Here is a 19,399-nt window from a genome sequence, read left to right on the forward strand (position 1 = left end):
GAAGCGAAGCGTAAACTGCTCTGGATGAATAAGTGGCTGCGGCGCACGAACATTGTTGTATTGATCACTTGGACAGAAACTAGGTTAACATGGCCCGTCCACCCTCCTCTTCTACCTTCCTACCATTCCATTTATCATCAATCCGTCCTCCTATAAATCCGAGCAACCGATTCGTCAACTTGATACCGAAAATTCACCGCTAAGCGCATTTATTAGAACCTAATGTTTCAACGCATTAAAATGTTCATTGTGTCATTAATTATCGTTATTTCGTCGTTACATGAATTTGCATCGTTATCACGGCACAAAATATAACGCCGCTTTTCCAATAAATTTTTTTAACGCTTCATATATGGATAAAATTTTCATGTCACGATATAGCGTAGCATTTATTCCAATAAAGACATTCGTAATTGTTGAAGTATACCTCCATGAAGAATATGCGAAAAAATAACAAATTATCGTGACGAGTGAGATTTTGTACTTGAAAACGCGTATGGAATTACGCGTGCTCATAACTTTAGAAAGTGATTATTTCATGCCACGCATGCCTCGCATGTAAATCCAAGGGAATTAATCATTCCGCGAACGCCGTTTATCTTTCCGCGAGGAAAAACGGCCGGATGATAAATTCGGCTATCGTAATCGGATCGGTCACGGTCCATGAGAACAGCTCGCGGTGCTTTATAGCCTTGGCGGAAAATACTTATGAATTCGTCGGTGGAAGATTCCTGGCGCTTGGCCCCCTTAAAATGTCATTACCGTACCGACAGAGTTTGCCAGGATCATAATAAAGAGATGAAAGAGAGAAAGAGAACGGGAGCAAAACGGCGTTACGGAGAATCGTGGCGCGTGGTCGCGTAAATTCGCATTACCGGGATCCCATTGCGCAAAATTGCCCCCCCTCTTCCCCCCCTCCCATAAAAGTGTAGCGAGCTGTGTCAACCGTCGAGATATAGATATAGAATCCTGGAGCGAGCGGCGCCAATATCACCCGAGATCAAAATGATAAAGCCCATCGCATCTTTCGGGGAAATAAAGCGCGGCGGAATTGAAAGACCTTCGCCAAGATATATTTATGAGAATCGAATACCGATAATTTTATTGGCAGAATGTCTAAAATTTTATGGAATTTTTCAACAATCTAAAAAAATGTGTAACTTGGGAGATCTTTTTTTAAAGATGCTTTTAATATAAAATGTATTAAATATATTAATATTATAATGTATATATTAATATATAATACGTATTCACATATAATATAATGTGTGATGTAACATTGATATTTGAAACATTTTTTCTACAGATAGATCTCTTGGTCGAATTTTTTACACTGTAAGAAATTTTTGTTGTAAAAATGTTGAAAGTTTTTATCCAATGAAAAAAGTGCTGTAAATTTAAGCAGCTATGTTGTGAAATTACAATGACATTTTGTGGTATAAAAAACACGCAAATATCTAATGCGCATGCGCGGCGCATTAATTTATTATTAAAAAAATCACAGCAAATTTCTTTTGTAAATTTGCAAATAATGTGAAGTGTTACATGATTTGTAAATTCATTGTACATTTTTATTGTCGGGATATTGTAAATTCACAAGCGTTTCTAACAGTGTAGTACTTTTCGTTGAATTTTCTTTTCCTTGAATTTATTTTAAAATATACGAAAATTCTCAGAGTAAATATCTCGGTGGCGCGAGTCTGCAACATTCGCTGAACACGCTATTTAAATTCAGAGAAGCGCCTCTGACGACGAGACGCTTTATCCAATTTGCAATCCAGTCTAGCATAGCTCACGATGAACGTGGCATTAATGCCGTCAGCTGATCCGATTTAAAATTCATTATCCGTCGATAAAGCCTGAAACCATTATTTCATTTGCGCGAGATTAACAGGCGCACTCAGTTGGGCAAACACACCGATCGATGAGATTACGCGAGTGCGCATTCCGGAATTTAATAAATTAGCGACGCCACATTCGCTTGTCCGTCGTAATTTCATTTTTTAACTCCACGAACTATTACGTATATCGTAACGAATGCAGTTGTCCTAGACAAATTGGAATTTATCGCATAATCAACGTATATTCCCAAGTTTTTTGTCCTCACAAAGGCAATGTCCTTTGTAATTCGCGAAATTCGCAGTTGGATAAAAAAATTATCATAATCAACAATATTTGATTAAGCAATTTCTAAATATCAAACTATGATCTTTGAATAATTTATAAATATTTATAATGCTAATCCAAAATATTAATCCTTTGCAAATAACAATAGATATTTGCAACAATATCCGCTATTTATATTTTGTGAGTTTAAAACGTTCAATACTGTCTCGATCCTTTAAATATCCCAATAATATTTATCCAGAATCTTCGTCAATTATATTGAAATCCCTATGAAATTCGTGAGCAAAAAGCCATGGTAAAGGCATTGCGAGTCATCTCCGCCGACGTTTTATGGAGTTATAGGTAGGGGCTTCTCTTTGGTTAGGGGCGGAAGAACGAGAGGGTGACTCCGTCGCGAGGAAGTTATTGATTCCCTTGGCTTGGGCCGAGCGCGAGAAGAAGAGATGAGAACGGAGGCGTGGGCGAGCAAGAGTTCATTGCAGTTTCAGTCTCTCTCTCTCTCTCCCCCCCCCCCTCTCGTTCGTTTTCTCGCGTAGAAGTATGAAATCATAAAAATCTGATTACACAGTAGATATCCCGAAATCATCTAATAAAGAATGTCTCAATTGGAATGGTTGACTTGCGAAATTCTTGTCAGATTTCGTCGAATCTCAGTATACATTTTATCATTCCCTGTACACTCCAAGTCGCAAATTGAATTAATCGATGAGTGCGCGAAACAATATCTCGCAACGTACAAAAATCGAATCATCGCAAAGATATATATATAAAAAAAAAAAACACTCGAGCAAAATCTCGCGCCGTCGTTTTCCACCGTGTAGGCGCAAAGATCGGAGCTGAATACGCGGAAGCGAGAAGAACGGGGACGCGCCACAATTTCACCCCCTTTTACCGCCCCCTTTATGAATTCCGAGAGCAGCTCGAGTGGGACGGCGCGACCGGTTTGCGGTTATGCGAAAGCTGAGTCAAGCGCGATCGGAATTACGCTCGGGCGGCGGACGGCGATAAAGCGGCGATACAGGAATTGCACTTTCCGAAACTGCAGCAGCTAGTATTCTTCTCTCTCTCTCTCTCTCTTTGGACCGCCATTCGCTCGCTCGCTCACTCGACGGCGTAGTCAATTCGACCGCCGCTAAAAGAGCCCGGATATATACGTGATCGCGGCGCGGCAGCGGGTAAGAAGGGAAAGAGGATGAGAGGATGAGAGAATTGGGGGATGAGCCTTCGCTGTTTTCGTATTCCAGCATCGATCCCGTGCCCACCGTACTACCACGAGCTCTCTCGCTTACCCCGGTGGGTTGTGACAAGAGCGCTCTTGTCGCATTTCCCGCTGAATACCCGGAGATAAAGGATTACGCGCAACGATCTTTCATTCGCGAGCGCTTGCACACCGAGTTTTACAGGATTGGCGAAATTACGATATCGATCGCCGTATCAATCAATCACTAATTCTCGAAGCTCGTAATAATAATCGAACGCTTTATTGCGCAATCGTTCGATTTTTTAAAAAGCTCCAATTATTATTTAAATATTTTTTACAATACTTTTCTAATTTGCCGCATTATTCTATGATTTTCGATTAATTTACAAAAGATTTTTTTTTACTTTACACGATGGAAAATAATGTGATGTTTTTTTTTTGTCGATCACATATTCTTGTATCATATTTCGTTATGGGATTAGAACGATTGATGTAGATTTACGAATTGAAGCAACTTTGTTATTCCTAAAAGGCTACATGTACATGTACAGTATACGAATACGACAAATATAGACATTTCCTTTTCTGCCCTCGTTTCATCTCGTCTGAGGGAAAACATATCTACGTCCCCGGAACTTAAGGTTTATCGACGAGGTTACCTGGTTTCGGTTAGAGGGTAAGTTTTCGAGCCTAAAGGGAAGAGGAGATAAGCTCGGTCTGTTTACAAGCACCCTTCACAAAGGAACGATCCCGGACTGAGATTTCTGTAGCAATATTTCTATCGACGAGGCCGATATAATATCGTGAACGGCGGCGGCGGCGGCGACGGCGGCGACGACGACGAAGACGATGACAACGACGACGACGACGGCGTTCCAGATCGTCAGTAAGCTTTTTTTCCCGTCGTTGCTCGCCGCACCACGTCAGAATATTCTATTTTAAGAGTGTCGCCGCTGTTTTATACCGCTTAGACGAGGGACGCTGAATTTATAAAAAGAAACGATGGAGAGTTTTTCGCGTGAACTTGTTTGCTGTGCAAACTATAAACGATGACGGAGGATTCCTGTAAAGCGGAGTAACGCTTTATCGGATCTCGGATAATACGACGATTACTACGACACTGATGGAAAAGAACATTACGGATCTTTTCCTATATCTGGAAAGCTGGAAAATACAATTCGCAATTGCCATGAATTATTATCACTGAAATATAAAGCTCAAAGGATTTGAGAGAAATTAGATTGCAAAACGAAAAGAGGTAATGTTGAGCACTCGTAGAAAATTCCATTTAATTGGAGCATGTAGTAGATCGCATTTACGATATTTTCGTCGGATAAAAAAAAGAAAGAGCAATTCGAATATTATTTCATAATTGGAAACGTAGATCGTTATCGTTCTATTTTCATCAGCGACACTTAAACGATGCGCGAAGCTCTCTCGAGGAACCGTCTTTTAAATTTAAACGAGATTTAAATCCCTCGCAAGCTCCAGCATTGAATTTAAGATGAAGATTTACATCTCCACCGCACACTTTACAAGCGCTATTATATAATCTGAGAACTGTAAACGACAAAATTATTAAGTGAATTATCCCTGCGTACAATAAAGATATCTTCGACGTCATAAATATCAGCATTTATTCTTGTCGTAGACGGTAGATGTGCAATAAACGATACGTTTTCGCATGGTTAGATTAATCGATCAATACCGACCGTTTTATTATTGTCCATTTGATTAAAAACTGCCATTGTTATCCTGGCAATAGTTTTCGAGATCCTACCTATCCCACGGTCGATACACAACGAAACGAGCTGCCTTTCTTTGCCGGAACAAGCTACTTACTCACGATGAAATTGAATTTACGAAGAAAAAGCCCGGCTTCGCCCGCGACTTTCAGGAGGTTGGGCCGGGAGGGTAATTGAGGGTATAAATATTACCATTTTTAATGAACCACCTTTCACGGCTTCTTCCTCAACGCGAAATTAATTCTCAATCAATTAAGCTCGGACGAGATTTTCATCGCGATATTTCCATCGTGCCTGACGTAATTACGCGAGCGATCCGACAATATCCACAGTCACCGACAAGTTCCGCCCAATAAGAAGAGAAAAACAATTTTTAAAGAAGCAAAAAATAATATTGAAACATGATTTACGAGGAGGAAGTCGAGCCCGCAATTTGCGAACGAGGCTAATGAAATGCACTAACGTCATTTTCCACGCCTAGGCAACGTTTCAAACCGATTGAGATTCAATGGCGTTCAGAGAGAAAGATCTTCAATCCTAAATTGACTGTGTATTTTTCCTAACATCCTTCGGATCCTTTCGATGCGGATTTTATATCAAAATTTAGCACAATATTCCATATATGACACGCTAAAAACTGTGTATTTTTCGTAACCCAATATACCCATATATACCCATGTATGACGTATTTAAATTAAATATTAAAATTATCAACTTATACAGATTGAATTAATTATTTGATCTCCTATTTGAATAATATAATTAATATAATTATTAAGCAAATTTATAAAAATCATTTATAGCGGAATTAATTTGCATATTATTACTAATAGTACCAATTACAATCATTACGTATAATTAGAAATAACGGAAAAAGCAAATTTATTATTAACAAGGAAAATAATTGGCTTTTAATGCAAATATTAATATTTTTAATCGATCTTTTTTTTCTCCGCGCTATGCCACTTAAATTCAAATTCAAAATGAATCTTCAAGCAATTCGAGCCAATAAAGGTGGCCTCGTTGAAGTAGATTCACGTCTCTCGAGGCCATCCAATTTCATTGTTGATTTTACCTTTTCACCTCTGCTCAGTGACTGCAGCTTCTTCCTCTTCTTCGTCTTCATCGCATTCGCCTTGCCATCTTCTTCAGTCCCCGTGAAGACCAAACCACTCGAGATACGCTACTAACCCTAATACTATTACCGTCATCCCCCGCCGAGAGAGAATCTGCGGCTGAGTGTCCTCGATTCCAGAAACAACCATTTGCAGGTTTCCCTTATCCCGGAGAATCGCGAGGGAATACCACGGCACAGTCTCTTCTCGCCGGAAACTTTAAAACGCTCTCATTTCTGAATAATGTAGAAATCTCACGATCGAATCTGTTTCACCTCCACTTCACTTAACGGAATGCAATTACTCATGTTTTCGACGATTTCATCTGTTTTCAAAGACTCACTCGTAATTGAAAAATATAGAACAACCTTCTCTTTCCACTCAAGGATTTTTCAATATTTCATCTTAAAAATATAATTTCATAACTATACAAAATTCAAGTTTTGTTTTCAATCTAATCATAATTTGATTACAAATTCTAATATGTAAATATGTTCATAATTACTCTATAAAAAAAAAATACTAAAGTTAAATATTTTTTTTCGTGCGTGCATGTAATATTTATAATTTTTTTTTATATATCTGAGACATTTTATAAATTGCATTAAACACTTTACGGCACATGCAATGTTAAGATATATCACGTGTATTTTTAAAATTCAGATAAGAAAAAAAAAAAGTATGGAAGAAAACGCGATATTTCGCTTTAGAAATTTTATCCATTTTATCAAGCCCATGAAAGTTAGAAAGTATATTATGTGTCGCTCGGTGTATTACGCGTAATAAAGATTAGGTGACGTTGCTGAACGTCGGGTTATCGACCCGACGCCAAGTAGTGTGACTTGTTCACAGCAAAGAACGTCGCTTCGCGATGATTTTATCCTTTTCGAAACGTAGGAAAACGCTTTTATCAGTAACGCGATGTGAACGCGAGCACGACTCATATTACTCCGCCAACAGTTAATCGTTCGACGCAACCGGCTATAAATTCTATCGAGAAAAATCGGTTCCTCTCCTCCTCCTCCTCCTCCTCCTCCTCCTCCCCCCCTCCCTTTCCTCGTATCCTCGGATGCGTCGGTCGCTCGACTGCATTTCATTCTGAACAGACAGGAACCAGTCGAACGAGTATCTGGGAATCGATACGGCCGAGAAGAAACAATGGGAGCCACGAAGAACCACAGCGGGGAGGAGATGAAAACCTCCTCTCGGACGTGGTTCATGGAGGAACGAAGGATAATTAAATAATCGGTCGCCCTGGGAGAAAGAGAGACTGAGCGGGATAAACGACGCCATCCCATGTATATAAATATACATATACACATATATATATATATACATATATATACATATATATATATATATATATATATATATATACACACCCCGAGTCTAAAACAGATCTAACACGGAGACAATGAGGGTGTCAACGGGCTACGTTTCCTCCATTGTGCTCTGTTAATTAAAGGCTCCGGCAATTACCGCGACGCAACTGTTTCTTTCACTGCTCGTAAGATGCTTACCACCCTGCCCGTCCTTCTCACCCCCGTTTCTCTTTTGTCCTTCTCCGGATTCTACGAAAAGCCATTCCTCGCCATCGCGAAATACCGTGACGCGAGTTACATCTCGCACCGGTCTTTATTCCCATTGAAACGTCATTTTAATGGCGTAAGTATAAGTTGAAAGTTTTAAAAAAATTTCGTTTTTCGGTATATATCGCATAAAAGTTAAATGAATGATAACAGTTAAATAAAATGTAATTGTGTCTCTTTTTGTGAAATTCAAACTTTTCATTCAAAAAAAAAAAAAAGGTTTCATTAAAACTATTATTTTCTAAATTTATATGTTTTAACTTAATTTCTTTATGAAAATGTCTGGACGTTAATACAAGATATCAAACGGTAAAATATATATTAATATGCTTTTGTGATAAAATGAACATCAATGAACCCAGGCAATATAATTTATCCGGGAAATGTGTAAAATCATATTTTACAAAAACGATAAATCATCATAATATTCTCTAAATCAATCGCAACAGAATGGCAATCTACATTTGTATAAGCGTGTTCTTTAATTACATCGTTATAGTATCGAATCTGTTGTAATTATCAAACCGGATAATTATTAAATATGTGATGATATATTAATAGCATAATGCCAGAAACATTACAGCTAGTATAACGCGATAATATTAATTATCAGGTAATGGTCATTCTACAGCGTTAATTTACCTGTGTAGCGCGAAACATTAAATTTCAGCAAAACTCGATATAAATGTCCATAGGTATTACTTAACTTTGTCCGCAAATATAGCCTTGATCCAATCGTGGTCGATCAAACAATTAGTAGCGACAACAAATAAACGCTCGTGTTGTTGTTCGTGTCGGGTTCTCGTTTGTCGTTCACCCCAATTTTAGTACGTAAAATTTAACTTGTTCCCAGTATCGAATAATCAACGCGTTATTCAATCTCTCGGGAGAAAAAAAAAAGACTTGTGCTCTCTCTCTTTTACCGCATAGACTAGAGAGACATGGCTCGTCGTGCGTCATAATTTTTCTAGACGTTTATCTTAGCTCACAAAGAACTCCGTCATATTTCACCACCCTCTGAAGACGTTCGGGAAGAACTATGGAATGTGTTATCGGTCGAGGGAGAGCGCGTCAAAAATACATCCAGCGGACCACGCGAAGAGAAAAGAGAGAGAAAGAAAGACAGGATAGATGGACGTCTCTTAGAAGGATTTGGTAAAGATGAAAGGGCGAAGAGCCGAAGGCGAAACAGGCGAATCAGGAATGATGTTGCACGCAATCTTATTCTCGAGGGGAATCTCTCGTGAGAATAGAGATAAGACACGAAGCGCCACGTAGGTAGGTAGGTAGGTAGGTAGGTAGGTAGGTGTCGAATGATTTGCATACAAAAGAACGAAACAAGGTAAAGAGAGTGGAGGAAGCTCGAGTCTGTGAGCTGCGTCGTGGTCGATATAAAGCGAAATCTTCATTCCGGGAAAGGTCGCCGCATTGTATTACTATACGCGTAATATAAAATGCAGGAAGAACGAATACAGGCTAAGCAAGATTGCGTCAACACGTGAAAGAAATACTCTCGATTGTAAAATGCAACAACCGTTCTTGACGCAAGGATGATCTTGTAATATAAAACTACGGAAACAAAGAGAAAATAAAATTTCGGATATCATTCTCAGGCATTGCATCAAAAATAATACAAAATATCGGGCTTTCGAAATTAATTTAATAATTCTTGCTACGTTGTGTTCTATATGATGTGATAATACAGGTGTAACATTGTGCATAACAACACTGACAACAATCAACCGAAATTAAATCCAAACGCATTTTTCTGCATGTAGCAGTACTGGTAATATACTGGAACAGCCAATTAAATTTGGATTCAAATTCACCCTCTTTTACATTGTACCACGCATCCATGAGAATGTTACATCTTTCTTATTACACCATAGCGCTCTGAGCTTAACATGCATCTAGCATTTCAGAAATATGTTTGAGGCGGAAAAGAATACCGTTTGACGGAAACATCGTTTTAAACCGGTTGCGATATCAAGCCCGGTAAAATCATGTGGAAGTCGATGATAAGTGAACATCTATCTCAATAAGTGGACATTGACGGAGTGTAGGTAATTCGAAAATTGGCTCGCATGCGAAATGATTACATTGTGTAGCACCGCAAGTGACCCGGTTTCGCTAATCACGCTGCGGACAATGAGATTGCGTAGAATCAAGCGTGACCGTGGTCTTCATGCGTATGTATGCGTGTACCTGCGCGACAAGCGCGCAATATACGTCAATTGAAACGGCTTTATTGTTATTAGACGCGTCGGCACGCTCTCGACGAGGATCTACATCGCGAGAGATAACGAGACGAGAGCTCGATAAGAGGAACGATTGTTCATCGCGAGTCAGACAAGCACGGCTCATGAATATTAAAGTAAATCTGTATTCACCATGAAAACCATAGTCAGATTTGCGATAAGGATTTACTGCGAAGCTGCACCCAATTGCGCTGACAATCTGGGCTAACGATCGGCCATTCCATGCTAGATATTACGATCTTACCTGGAACATAAACGGAAAAAGGAAATTAGTTGATTCTTGAATTTAATTCAATTGTTTGTTTTATTTTTTACATGAGAAATTGGAAACCGATAAATTAAGAGTTCCATACAAAATGTATACTTAAAATCAATATCGCTTTTAATAATATAATTTATATCAGTAACGGACACACGATGTAAATCAACGATTGCGTCGTTAAATTATTTTGAAAGTGATGTAAGAATCGCTTGATCCTTTTCTGTTTAAGAGTAACACGATCGAGTATCAGTATGGATTAAGTCAACGTTATTATGCGCATCTTTAACCAGTGGAGAGAGAGACGGAGAAAGGTTAAAAAAAAAAAAGCGAAGAAGAACCGACACTGTCTGGCGCACGTGATATCTGTCTCCTTCCTGGCCGCAGCGCTTTTTCCCACGGGATCGTTTGTCTGGCAGACATGCGCCAGGGACATTTTGAAAAGCACGTTCGACGGCACACAATGGACGAGCGCGCTCGCCAAAGCAGAAGCCGTGCTTTTGCCGGTTTGTTCACCTCTCGCCCTTCCACTTCCTGCCTGCTTCCACCCCTTGCGATTCGCCAGGTAAACAGCCGCACAAGGGATACGCACGATCGCTCGTACTCGACTCGCTTTTCACGCACGCCCCCGCTGAGAAAAACTTTTCATGTGCAAGGTTTGCACGCAAGTGAGACCAGTGACGTATTTCGAAGCCGCGCGCTCTTGTGCTAAAATTTCTATTCGGTCTTTCAAGATTGAATTTTACACAAATAGATTTTCCCTTTGAAATAAAACACGAAAATCGACATCCTATCTATTCATTTGATGTATTGAAACAAGCACGTCACGCTTGTCAAACTTTCTAGTAACAGGTAAATCACGTAAAGAGATGATAAATAAAACGAATATGTATGTACTTGAAATTCTTTTTAGCACAAGAAAATTAAATAAAATCTCTCAAAAAGATCTTCATACACGGATAAAAAGAAATTTATATACAGTCATTAAGATCAAATTTAAATAACTTAATTTTTAAGCAAACAGAATTTTCTCTTTAAAATAAAACATGACAATCGGCATCTTATCTATCTATTTAATAAATATTGAAATAAATACGTACATTAAAACTTTCTAATAATAAATCACGTATAAAAAGATGATAAATGAAACGAATACGTACGTAACTTTAAATATTTATTTTAGCGAGGATACGAAATAAAATCTCTCAAAAATCTTGCACACAGATAAAGAGATTCTCGTGTAATCCTGATATTCTTCATGTTCTTCTTCATGTCTCCCTCGTCGTGCCAAAACGCGAAAATACTAAACATGCGCTTTGAGTCCCTACGATAATGTAAAATACGACGCATCATCCCCCGGGCACACAGGAGGGATACACCCCTGTGCACAGAGAGGGAAGGTCGCTGTGCGAACGTACGGTTGCGTGCAGGTGTGTGCGTGTGCAGGGAAGTGAAAAAAGCGTGTAACACACAGCACATACGCGCGTCAGTGCATGCTGGCATTGTTGCCCTTCTTGGCGCCACCCCCGCACCCTCCAACGTGATCCCTCGTGTACGTATGTATAATGGAAGCACGGCACGCGAGAGCCAACGAAGGGCGATATACCCTTTGCTCTTTGCCTTCGCGAGTTGTCAACGCATAGAGAGAACATCGACGACAACCTTCGTCTTGCCCTCCGAAGGACCTCCGTGTACAAGGGACGTGATCGACGAAGCTGCTTTCAATTTATAACTGCCATTACGATCGCGTACGTTGCCCTTCGTCTACGCACGATCAGCAGTTTGCTTTTTGCATTCGTAATGTGCATTACGAAAGAGATCGTCGAAACGTCTGTCTATTCTCATAAGATATGCCGTCGTTGTTGAGCAAATATTTTGTTAATCCCAACTTATTGTCCAACTTTTTTTTATAAATTTTAGTACTCTTTTCTTGTGTGATATTTCAAACGTTCTTATTCCATAAGACTTTTATAAAAACTTTAGAAACATTAGCTGTAAATGAATAACGTTAAAGACATTAAATATTAAAGTTAAATTAAAAATTAAATTTTACATTAAGTGTTAAATTTGAATAAATTTAGGTACAAAATTTCCGTCGCATATTGGGTATCTAAAACAATTGATCGCAACGGAAATATATATCTGGAAGAACAATAAGCTGCTGAGAAAGCAATAATTTATAGTATTTTTCAAGATAAATGGTTCTCAAAAATCTTTTGTAAATTGAACAGCCGTAAATCAGAGGCTCGTAAACTTATGGCACTAACTTAGGAGAGACCAACCGGAATACTTATCATCCTTTTTTATTTTTACTTTTCAGGAGCGTCTGATTTTTTAAGCGTCTTCAGACCGGAAGGGATCAGAGCAGTCTTCCACAAACTCACACGTGGTTCGACCGAATGTGCTTCGGCCAGAAACAAGAAACCAAAAGGAGAGAGGGAGAGGGAGAGAGAGAGAGAGAGGAGTATTACGTGAAGTTTTAGGGAGGTCATCGATCGTTTCGTGAACGTGCCCCGGTGGTAGCGGGCAATAAGACCGGTGGTCGTCGATGTTCACGACGCAATAACACGGTTGTGTGTAAAACCATAATATATTTTATAGTACATATAGCAATAAAGCAATGTGCCTCCACATCTGGCCGCGTCAGCCAGTCTCGCCGGGATGCACGACCGGCAGCAAACAACTCGATTCTTCCTTTCTTTATCCCAGAATCCCTCCACCTTCATTCATCTCTCATCTCTCCTCTCTCGCTTCTCGCGTTTGCTTCTTCCTAACGGAGTTTGCGACAGAATCGTACCATAACGCCTTTATTCCCACGCTCATTCGTTTGCTGGACCATCATATATCAAGAAAATAATTGAAGAAACCCAGTTCTCGATTTTCAAGAAGCGCTCGGAACGACGTTATCATCCTTTCGCAAAATACATGTTCAGAAACAAGATATTCTTAGAAAGATACTTAAAACGATCGTATCTTTTAAATAAATTAATGTTATCGAGGACATAATGTTATTACGTGTAGCGAAAGATAAAACACCGGAAATGATACTCGATAATGATACGAATGTAATTAATCGATGAATGAAAAAAGACGTAAACATAGATTTGAACAGAATGATAAATTGCACACATGTATAATTAAAGTATGCATTTAAATTCTTAAACGCAATCTCGCTTTTTTTATTCGCTAATAAATATATCCTACGTGTTAAAAGTATACGCATAAATTTCTACGAGTCTAAAAAAACAAGATCCGCGGATATGTGTGTGCTGCCAATACAACTAACAACCGTAAAATCAAGTCTATCTTATTCGCCATCAATATTTTTTTTATATTCCATCGCAAGATTCTCATTTCATGAGGCATTGATTATCGGATCGTCAGCTATCGACTTCGAGTTCTTCGTAGTCGGAAAACATGAGAAGATGTGACGATAAAGTCAATCTCAGCTCAGCCATTGTACGCGTCTTCGCTATTGCAGACGCGATTTTACGATGCTCGCTCGTGCGATTGTTAACCGACTCGCGCGCACAAGCATACAACAAAATCGAAGAGAAGTCGACATTACAACGTATATATGTCGCCCGCGCTTATCGCTGAATTGTGTATAGAAGATAAATGAAGTTGAAGTCGTAATTTAGTCGCTATGACGATCCTGTTTTTCTTAAGAAGCTCGAAATTGCTTGAATTTATTGTTTGTGATGTCTCACGTTGTGTATAGATTTTATTTTTAAATCAAATAAGAGAAAAAAACCTATTTTCAAAACAAGTCTTGCTTAATATTCGTAATAAATATAGATTTACAAATATATTTTTTCAGTTCTATAAATACCGATTCGATTTGTCTCGAAATGCAATCACAAACTAACATATCTTTTTAGAATCGTAATAAATCAGATTTATCATACGTTTAACGGAAAAAGAGAATCGGCCTCGATCAATTTGCTCGTTTAAAATAGAAACAGAGGCGTTCTCTGGACTCGATATATTCTTTTTCTCTACTGACATTTCTGCGAAAATTACGTCTGTCCGATTGATCAGCATCCTGCGTCATTGCTTGAACATATTGCGTGTTTCAACGATCCAATAAATTCGTCTTCGTCTAGAATTGCGAAATGCTAAAATAAGCCGGCTCCCACTCGTGTTTAAATAAGAGTGCCTAGCGTTGAGGCTTGCGAAACTTTCGCTGGCCGTGCTTGCATGCCCTATATAAATGCGAAACGCATGAATACCCGCAAACGCAGATTCTCGTCAAAAGCGCTTAAGCGACCAATGAAATTGAAATTGAAACTGCGGCCGTTATCGTAAAATATCACGCAATAATTCTAGTAATAATTAATAAGTACAATTTACATATTTCATTATATTACTAATTTATAATAAATTAATTAATAAACGTTTATAAGTAATTAATATTGCTGTTTGTGTTAAAAACAAATACTGCTGTCCACGATTTTATCAAAACATACAACACACATAGTATAACAATTTTAACAAAATTTTTATGAAATTGTCTTAGACTCGTGTGCATGACGCACGTATAAAACGATTTATTATAAAAAAAAGGGGGGATTCACTTGCAACGTCCATGATCCCGTTAAGTGGTTTATTATCTTTGCATATCATCGTGATGGTGCCCCTTTGAGCGATCCGCATGTCAGAAACTGATGTAAAAATAATATCCAAGGCCACTCCGACCGAGTGTATTCCCGCGATGCGTTACTAGACGTTCCCGATAAAGCTCGTTTCACCAGCGTTGTATACTTGTATATCGGATTAATCGTTTCAACGATTCGAGGAACTTCAAAGTGCCGGAATGCGAATTCCCGGCCCACTTTTCTATCAGACTCAAACTACGCACGAATCACGCACCGCCAGCGGTCCGTCGAGCATTTTATTAGTTGTACGTATTTTACATTTTTACTTGTATATACGCGCATATCGAGCAAGCCTGCACGAATGAACGTGTATCGAAAGAAGTAAACAGAAAAATTACAGTCGATTGACCTGATTAGGACAATCGCGACATGGGAACGCCGGAGAAGAATTTTTGACGCTAACAATCGTTATAGAATCATTGGGAATGATACCTATCTACTTAATATCCATTTATTATATGAATTCATCCGAGAATGACGAATACTAATCATATCATTAAAGACAGTAAAATATTTCTCCCGTATTAATTTCAATTATCCAATTTGTCGAATTCACTTTATCTAATGTGATCCATTCTGCAGAAAACGTATAGCATTTATGTGCATTAGATTCGCTACACGATGATGACGAAAATAAAACCGTTCGAATCGATAGTTCGATAGTTCAGAGCTAATGCTGGTAAAAGTGCATCCACGCCTCAGTGCCAGGCCATTTGGCATTTCGATCGCTATAGAATCGCGCAATAGCGATTTCCAATGAGCGTTGCATTTCGATAAATTGAATTCCAGTACAAGACGCAGTATGTATACCGGAAATCTTTCCTCTTTGTTTGTTATAATCCACGTTTAACATCGCAGAATCAGCAATGTGCACAATTGTGATTAGAAATCTAATAGTATCCCTATTAGAAAGAAATATCAATAAGCACTTATGTGAAAGCGCACTTATAAACGCAACAAATCTCATCGAGATACAATTGTATCAATTAAAATGGCCAACAACATTCGAAACATTGAAGAAAAGCGCGACGGCTTAAAAATATTCATCAATACGCGCAAAAAGTGAACACGACGTAACGTCCTCGAGACCGCCAAAAGAAATTTATTGCCCAATGCGGACCTCCGTTACGTACTTCTGTCAGCGACATGAAATATACGATCACCGTTTTTATCGTACGATCACGGTGAAATCACGACAGCGACGCGGAGAAAGCTACAGTCTGCTTGGCCGTCGTTTATGGCCGATAGCAGACATCTGGTTACTCTGCGTCGTCATCGTCGTCGTCGTCGTCGCCGTCGTCCAAACTTTTGCAACGCATCGTGCCGCTCCCCATTGTCCTTTTTACGGCCCCTAAATTTGTCAATCCGTCGCCAATTCGATTATCGTGCGTGAAATTCACTGGACAGCATTTGAAAGTTAAAAGCGGGACGGTGCGGGCGTCGCGTCGCGTCGTCGTAAAAATAACTTGCTACTTCGAGGGATTCCTCGTTCTACGAGAATGACGCGATTCGAGGTTACATAATAAAAATATTATACACGCGATAAGTCCATTTCATATAAAGAGAGCTGGTCGGAAAATTCAATAAGTCACCCTTGTAAGTTCAAAAAACATTATTACTTACGCTTTAGTATAACATTAAATTAAAACAATCTCTCTTCATTCATTCTTCGTAGTGTGTAACGTATTAAATAATTCATTTATTTATTTAAATCTAACTGAGAGAAATTTTATTATCAGACAATTTAGAATTATTTATTGAACTTTCCCATTATACTTTCTAAAAACTATTGTTTCTGATTAAATTTTCTCTTACAATAATGTGCATGCATTTACCTCTTGATTATTTTAGAAAATTACTTGTAACAATTCATAAGTAATCGTCCTGTGCAAATCAAAGTCTGAAAATTAATAAAAACTTATCGAGTTGCCCTTCTCGAACAAAAAAAAAAAAATCTTCGCGCCGTTGGTTCGATTCCCGCATGTGTGGGACGTTACGTAAATGATTTTTGTTCGAGCGAGCCTCTTAATTTCGGAGAAAGTAGGTTATGGGTGAAGGGACCAAGAGGTCACGCTTCGCAAGGAAAAAGCGAAGGGGAGCCAAGCTAAGCGACCGACGGAGCCCTTGATGAAGTTCCGCCCTTCAAGGACAGAATTATCGGAGACCTCGAGAAAACGAGGCCTGGGAAACGCTCCAATTCCGGAGCGTTTCGTTGAAAGAGCAAATTATTTACGCCCCCTTGTTGAGAAATCATTTCTGCCAGAAGGAGCAAACTCTGTGATATTTGCATAGCCGCGGTGTTTTAATATGCGGATCTCTTTCGAGCGCGCTACGTGAAGAATTAATTCGCGCCGACGAGCGTTTGCGTTCAGTAATTGCAGAAGCGGCCACCGAGCGAATCGCGTCGCGTTACGATACGTTAATTCGAACTATTGAATAAAACATGCCGAGGAACGTAGATCGTATTCCCTGTGGATGTCCGCAAATATGTTTCCGGTTCGCTAATACACTACACAGCATTTGGCAATCTGTCCGCGACGTCACGTTCATGGCGGCAGGCAGCGTCTGTTCTCGAGCGCTATTATACGCCCGCGGTGTTTGTGTGTGCATGTGCGTGTGGTGTACTCAATCAGATGTTACATACCGCTTCATTGTTACGTAGATAACGTACATCTTGCCCTCGTGTCTCGTAATTAACGGCAACAAAGCTCGGTGTTTTTGATATCTCCCGATTCACCATCGCACATTGTACGTTTCGGCACGTCCAACACGCAGCAATGTGTCACAATACCACGATGTTAGCCATGCGATATATATATATATATATTTCGACGGGAGAAATATCGCGTGGCATCGTCAGCAAGGCGATATGTAATTAAGATAGCGCCTCGTCAGGGCCAAGATAAAGTGCAACGGGGCGGTAGACGCGGTGTATTCCGCATTGTCTAAGAGAGAAATCGTCCAGGTGCGCCACGTTCGAGTCGGAATAACTTTCCTGGGTCGTCATCGTCGTCGCTGTCGTCCTCGTCGTTGCCGTCGTTAGGGACGACTCGCTTTCCCATATTTCTATGCCCTAATTACCGTCAGAACGTTTTTACTGCTTTAATTGCTATAATTACTCCGCATGTTCTCGCTGCGACACGTTTATTCATTTCGTGTCATTCCGCAGCGTCATATCTTATCCCCCCATCCGTATACATATACAATATCCACTATTAAATTATTGCTGTTATTTCCATTATTATCGCTACCTCTGCTGTATTAAACAGACACGGAGAGAATTTATTACGATTACGGAGAATTACGTCTTTCCTTTTCTCTTCTTAAGTGATTAATGAGAAATAGCTAAAAATAAAGTTAAAATATTCATCAGCAAATTGGAATAAAAAATATGATAAAAAAAATTATTAGAGTAAAGTCTAACAGTTTTAATATTTTAAACAAATTTTGTTAAAAGGGGAAAAATATCAAAGTAATGCGATAAAAATATTGAAAAAAATAATAATCGTGGTGAAAAAAATTTAATCCTATTTTTTCACATATTTATCGAGTATTCAGAAAATGTTTTTCTTTTGCTATTTTCTTAATCTATTTATATTCTCTCTGTGTCCAAGGACATCTACTAAAACAACTCCAAGTCATCATCGAATCTGTGTGCTCTCTGCGTTAATGCCTTCGCCAGGAGCATCCCTCAGATCCGATTAATTTCCGCTCGATTCCGAATAGAATATTTAAAAAGCTTTAGTCTGAGAGGTGGGCTGACTCCGAGCGTCGCTACTCGCTCGTCGTGAGAGACTGCGGGTGTAGGCGGCTTCTGCCGCTTCTGCCGCTTCTGCCGATCGGCAGCAGGCAGTCAGAGATATTCCCGCAAATCGAATGAACGTGAGCCAAATGAAGCGATATTGAAAGGCGATATCGTCGGTTCGCTCGCTCGACGCACAAATTCAATAACGAGCTCTGGAATAGAACGACGAAAGAGAGGAAGCGGCACCGTATACTCCGGACACCGGCACGAAGTGGACTCTACCGCAGGAACGGATTCGCTGGACAAATATCCAACAGCTTTTCCTTTCCACGAATTTCATCGGCAGCGCGTCTTCTCGACTCTTAAGATTCTTTCGCCGGATCGTAAAAGCTCGCTGCTCGCTGCACGCCGTCAAAAATCTAAATATAACATCCACTGAGATATGCATTACCTTCTATCCAATTTAAAAATTCTAGACAGCTCTCCCGTTAAAATAAAGATAAAAATATATTTAACGCAACTTTTACATCCAACGTGAATGTAATAAAAGCCAATCACATGCCATTAAGCTGAAACGCGAAACTGCGGATACTTGAAAATTCCGGTTGCCTGCGCGGCAGGGGCATTATTTATCGTTAAATTACGAAAATGCAAAATGACGAAATTGGCGATCATATGGGCCGCTAAAATGTACAAACGTGA

General features: G+C 39.3%; 1 protein-coding gene across 11 annotated transcripts in view; it reads right to left on the reverse strand.

The window, feature by feature from the left end:
* The window catches only part of LOC105148835 (uncharacterized), a 231,977-nt gene that overhangs the window by 169,612 nt on the left and 42,966 nt on the right, over nucleotides 1-19,399 (reverse strand). The window contains exon 1 of one of the 11 annotated variants that reach the window (XM_087413070.1): nucleotides 10,168-10,278. The exons of the other annotated variants lie outside the window; for them this stretch is intronic. The gene's annotated coding sequence lies outside the window, so the exon portion shown is untranslated. Of the gene's footprint in view, nucleotides 1-10,167; nucleotides 10,279-19,399 lie in introns of those variants that run through there. 11 annotated transcript variants of the gene reach the window in all.

Source organism: Acromyrmex echinatior, chromosome 14, assembly GCF_024713525.1.
Source record: "Acromyrmex echinatior isolate Ae372 chromosome 14, ASM2471352v2, whole genome shotgun sequence".
Classification (NCBI taxonomy): domain Eukaryota; kingdom Metazoa; phylum Arthropoda; class Insecta; order Hymenoptera; family Formicidae; genus Acromyrmex; species Acromyrmex echinatior.